The sequence below is a fragment of the Mesoplodon bidens genome (assembly GCF_964165515.1).
Source record: "Mesoplodon bidens genome assembly, chromosome: 17".
NCBI classification, from domain to species: domain Eukaryota; kingdom Metazoa; phylum Chordata; class Mammalia; order Artiodactyla; family Ziphiidae; genus Mesoplodon; species Mesoplodon bidens.
Genome location: NC_138174.1, coordinates 25,229,686 through 25,235,160, shown reverse-complemented (window position 1 = coordinate 25,235,160; position 5,475 = coordinate 25,229,686). Strand labels below are relative to the sequence as shown.

The window sequence follows — 5,475 nt, the reverse complement described above, 5'->3', positions numbered from 1 at the left end:
TTTCACGGTAAACATGGGAGAAAAATCCCCTCGTGCTTCCGAAGGGAGAGGGGAAATGGAGCCTGTTTTTAAATACCCCAGGGCACTCTCTTACCAGGCCTGCCCTCAGGAGAAACTAGTTAATCAGAGCCTAATCTGCTGGGGTCGTATAAGAGCCCGACTAAGGGAAATACCCAGCTCCACTTAACTACAGCCTTCCAGGTGGGATAAGGGAAATACCCAACTCCAGCCCACTCTATCCCACCTAAGGGGAAGGAAAACAGTAAAAAACACACTTAAAGCTCACAGTTCAGAGGCACAGGCTCCCTAAAAGGCTGAAACCTAATCATGAACAATAGGGCTTCCCCTCCCCACTCCTCACCGCTGCATTACTACAGGCCTATTTGCTGCAGTTCCCTTTACCCAGCACATCAGGTCCCAATATCAACAAAAAATTAAAAGGCAAAACCACAATTTTTTTTTTGATGGGGAAAAAAAGGTTTTTTAATTGCATACTCAATCCATTTTGTGTGTTTCCAAAGGTGCAGTACTTTTCTTCATTTGTCAGTGAAAAAAGTTAGAAATTAACTTAAAAAAAATCAATGGCAAATGGCAAACCAATTTCCTTGAGAGTCAGGGTCACATATATAGTGCATCCTAGAACAGAGGAGGGGCAAGACAGATTCCAACCACTTTTCATGAGTTTTGTCAAATACTGGACCTATTCAAGGGTCAAGAGAAAAGGCAACTTTCAAAAAGAGTATATATATATATATGTAAATTTTTTCATTTTTAGCCCCACTGCACGGCTTGCGGGATCTTAGTTCCACCGACAAGGGATCGAACCCAGGCCTACGGCAGTGAAAGCACCGAGTCCTAAACACTGGGCCACCAGGGAATTCCCAAAAAGGAGTGTATTGTTAAATGAGGCATTTACTATACTCCTTCCTGAGAGCACCAGGTGGGGAACATGTTTTCTAAACTAGATCTAGGAAGTAGAATGTGGAATCAATCCGTCCTCCTCCCCTTAAGGGCTGTCCAATGGTTAATGAATTTAAAAAAACATGACTAAATAAAAAGAAATCCCACACACACCTCACTGCCCCACCCCCCAAAAAAGGAAAATAAAAAAAGCTAGATATCCCAGATTACTCTCCAGAGTGGAAACCGGGAACTGTTTCAACAACCCAAATTAGTCTGTTACAGAGTCATCACAAGCATGCCTTGCTTTTAAACAAAAAAACAAAACAAATTTTTTTTGAAATGGCCAAACAAAAACTAGTACTGATCATTTTTCTGACAATGCACAATTACTCAAAATTAACTAATATTGAGAGGGGGAAGGGGGCCATACCTATGGGCCTTGTCTCACAGGAGTGAATGTGGGTAGGTGCAGGGCATTTGTCATTATTGCAAAAATGAATCTTAATTTTTTTTTTTTTTTTTTTTTGCGGTACACAGGCCTCTCACTGTTGTGGCCTCTCCCGCTGAGGAGCACAGGCTCCGGACGCTCAGGCTCAGCGGCCATGGCTCACGGGCCCAGCCGCTCTGCGGCACGTGGGATTTTCCCGGACCAGGGCACGAACCCGTGTCCCCTGCATTGGCAGACGGACTCTCAACCACTGCGCCACCAGGGAAGCCCCCTTAATTTTTAAGATTATTTATTTAAACATTGCTTTTAGTATGATGCCGACACCAGCTGTGCAGAAAGGCCTCTGGAGAGACGTTCACAGCAGCACACACCTGCAGCTCTTCAGTTCTGGAGGCTCCAGGGAAGCCAATACTGCTTTTTGTTAAATACATTCTTTAGGCCTTCCTGTGTGAGTGCAGAACACGCCACATATTTGACAGCCTTCAGGTCACTGGCCAGTTTTTCAGCAGCCTCTGGAGTGACAGGATTCTGTTTATTCTTGGCAAGTTTCTCAATAGTGGAGGGGTCATCTCTGAGATCAATTTGGGTCCCAATAAGCATGAAAGGAGTCTTTGGACCGTGGTAAGTTATCTCAGGCACCCACTTTTCTTTCACATTTTGAATGAGGATGGAGAGGCCACTGAAAAACAGACTAGAAATACATCTCTTTGTGGATAACTCAGAGGTCATAATGTGTCATAATCCTCTTGCCCTGCAGTATCAAAAAGTCCAAGAGTAGGGCTTCCCTGGTGGCGCAGTGGTTGAGAGTCCACCTGCCGATGCAGGGGACACGGGTCCGTGCCCTAGTCTGGGAAGATCCCACATGCCGCGGAGCGGCTGGGCTCGTGAGCCACAGCCGCTGAGCCTGCGCATCCGGAGCCTGTGCTCCACAACGGGAGAGGCCACAACAGTGAGAGGCCCGCATACAGCAAAAAAAAAAAAAAAAAAAAAAAAGTCCAAGAGTATATGGCTCTCCACCAATCGTAACTGTGACTGCACAGTTGTCAAAAACACTCCATACAGGGACTTCCCTGGCGGTCCAGTAGTTAAGACTCCATGCTTCCACGGGTTCCATCCCTGGCTGGGGAACTAAGATCCCTGCATACTATGTGTGGTGTGGCAAAAAAAATTAAAAAAAACCCAAAACAGTCGGTACATACTCAGATGGAAATTTGTTTGTTGTGTAGGATATCAGGAGACGTGTTTTACCAACAGCACCATCGCCGACAACAACACACTTAATGGTCTGCGTTGCTGAAACAGTTCTGTATCCACTTTAAATATTTCAAATTTGATGCTGACCTCAGCTCCACCGCCCACAAAACCACAATTTGAAGAGACAGAGGAAGCATCAGAACCAGACACGGCAGGAATGTTGGAATTATCAGACCAGAATGGAAAACAACTATAAATAATATGCTAAGCGTTCTAAGGATGCAATAGACAGGATGCAGGAACTGATGGGCAATGTAAGCAGAGAGATGGAAACCCTAAGAAAAAAACCAAAAAGAAATGATAGAGGTTCAAGACGGTGGTTCAAGACGGCGACATAGGAAAATCCTGAGCTCACCTTCTCCCATGGACACACCGAATTTATGTGGAACAGTTTCCTCTGAAAGAAAGCTAAAAACTGGCAGAGCAGCCCTTCCTTCACACCTGGTAAACGAGAGGGAAGCCACGTGGAAGCAGGTGGGAAAGGCTGAGGCAGAATCTCACCATAAATCCCCCACCCACCGTGCAGGGATCTGCAACAGGAGGGAACTCAAAACCCAAATCGTCTCACTGAGGAGTGAAGGGTCTCTACCCCATACTGGGCACCCCAACCTTTAAGACCTGCACCCAAGAGACAAGCCCCCAAATACCTGGCTTAGAAGACCAGCAGAGCCTGCACACGGGAGACTCATGGGCTGTAGCAAACTGAGGGCTGGTGCACAGACCCATGGGTGCCAGGGCCCAGCAAAGCAGCAGCCCTTTGAAAAGTGCCCAGGTTTTCTGTGAAAAAGGACTCACTTGCTACTTTTGACAGTGTTGGTCTGAGGGGTGGAGGCCTGCTGGGAAACTCTCTGGGGATGGAGGCTGGCGGGTGCAATCTTCCTGCTCTCCCTCTTTTTTTTAACTTTCTTTTTTCTTTCTTTTTCTCCCCTCCTTCCTTCTTTCCTTCCTTTTTTTTTTATTTTTTCCCTTTTTTCTCCTTTTGGTGGGTACCATCTTTGCACTACCCACCCCCCTGCCCCGCCTTGCTCCAGCCAGTGGGTGCATCACCACCCTCTCTGCTGCTCTCCAGAGCACCAATATCTCCCAAAGGGGAAGAACTTCTACACATGTCCAGCGCCCCAGTTTGTATGTCTGGTAACCTGGTTTCTACAGCTGCCACCCAGGGGATGCCCCTTGATAACCTGGCTCTGGAAGCCAGCGGGGCTTGCGCTCCTGGGTCCCACAGAGAGACAGTTCTTGGCGGGGTGTCACCCCAGGGCGCTGCACAGATAGTGGGCTGAAACGCTTCCCCAGGCTTTCTGAGAAAGAGGCCTGTTTCCTTCTTTTTTTAAAAAAAAATTTATTTATTTATTTTTGGCTGCATTGGGTCTTCGTTGCTGCATGCGGGCTTTCTCTAGTTGCAGCGAGCAGGGTCTACTCTTTGTTGCAGTGCGCAGGCTTCTCACTGCGGTGGCTTCTCTTGTCGTAGAGCATGGGCTCTAGGCACACGGGCTTCAGTAGTTGTGGCATGCAGGCTCAGTAGTTGTGGCATGCAGGCTCACTAGTTGTGGCACGCGGGCTCAGTAGTTGTGGCTCGCGGCCTCTAGAGCACAGGCTCAGTAGTTGTGGCACACAGGCTTAGTTGCTCTGCGGCCTGTGGGATCTTCCCGGATCAGGGATCAAACCTGTGTCCCCTGCCTTGGCAGGCAGATTCTTAACCACTGCTCCAGCAGGGAAGTCCCCCTGTTTCCTTCATCAGGATCTTTGCCCTAAGGGACAGGCTTCTGCTTTGGCTCACTTATGTGGGCTTATGGAGCTGCTCTGAGGGAATGGACCCATGGATGCAATCTTTGCCTTCTACCTCTGTCTTGCTCCAGCTCACTGGTATCTTCCCATAAAGAGCTTATACCCTTGTCAGGTACCCTGACTTTTGTGGCTGCTGCCAGGAGACACCTCTATATCACCTGGTTCTGCTGGCCAGTGGGGTTTATGCTCCAGGAGTCCTACAACTGGAACCAAGGAGAAAGAGTTTATAAACTCCTACCACCCCTGGGGCACGGCAGGAGGCAACAGACCCAGGAGGTCTGTCTTTCCCACAGAAAGTCGGAGGCCTATCGGCTTATCATTATAGCCACAGCCTGAGGGGCAGGCTTCTGATTAATGACACATCTAAGGCTGACCTTAGACCTTTCCTGAGACCTCGAGGACGATGCTATCTTCACACTTTACCTCTGCCCTGCTCCAGTGTGCCAGCATCTCTGGGAGAGGAGCTCTTATTCGTATCTGGTGCCCCAGTGTTTACATCTGGTGCCCTGGTTTTGGCAGCTTGATTCCTTGGCTCTGGTGGCCGGGCGGCTTGCACTCCTGCACGTGCGCAGGACTGCAACAATCCCACAGACAGTTCTTGGCAGGCTACCACGCCAGGGCACTGCCCAAACAGCTGACTGAAACACTCCCCCGGGCTTTCTGTGAAAGAGGCCTATGCGTTTGTCCTGGAGCTTTGGCTTAGGAGCAGGCTTTACAACTGGCATGCATCTAGAGGCTACGGAGGGACTCAAGGAATAAAGGCCAGGGGACGCCATCTTATACTGTCCCTCTGCCTTGCCACAGCTCACGGGTATCTCCTAGAAAGGAACTATAATACACTGTCTGGAGCCCTGATTTTTGTGACTATTACCCCAAGGAAGCCTCCAGGTTCCCTGGCTCTGGTAGCCAGTGAGGCTTATGCTGTGTATGTTTGCATTCTGTAGAAGCTGCTGCCTGAGGGTCTGGCTTCTAATCAGCCTGACTCCTCTCCTTTGGCACTGACTGGTCTTGGTACAGCCTCAATGACGGGGAGCTGTTAAAGGTAAAATAAACTGCTTGGCTCACAAAGGTTTGAGACAGTGAAG

The 5,475-nt window shown here is 48.7% G+C and overlaps 1 pseudogene across 1 annotated transcript; it reads right to left on the bottom strand.

Annotated features, from left to right (window-relative positions):
• Positions 1-1,266: 1,266 nt before the first annotated feature.
• Positions 1,267-5,166, bottom strand: LOC308605030 (annotated as a pseudogene). Its single transcript has 5 exons — positions 4,887-5,166; positions 4,507-4,593; positions 3,610-3,865; positions 2,531-2,664; positions 1,267-2,163 (listed from the first exon to the last, which is right to left on the bottom strand). The product of its transcript is annotated as an uncharacterized misc_RNA (transcript).
• Positions 5,167-5,475: the final 309 nt, after the last annotated feature.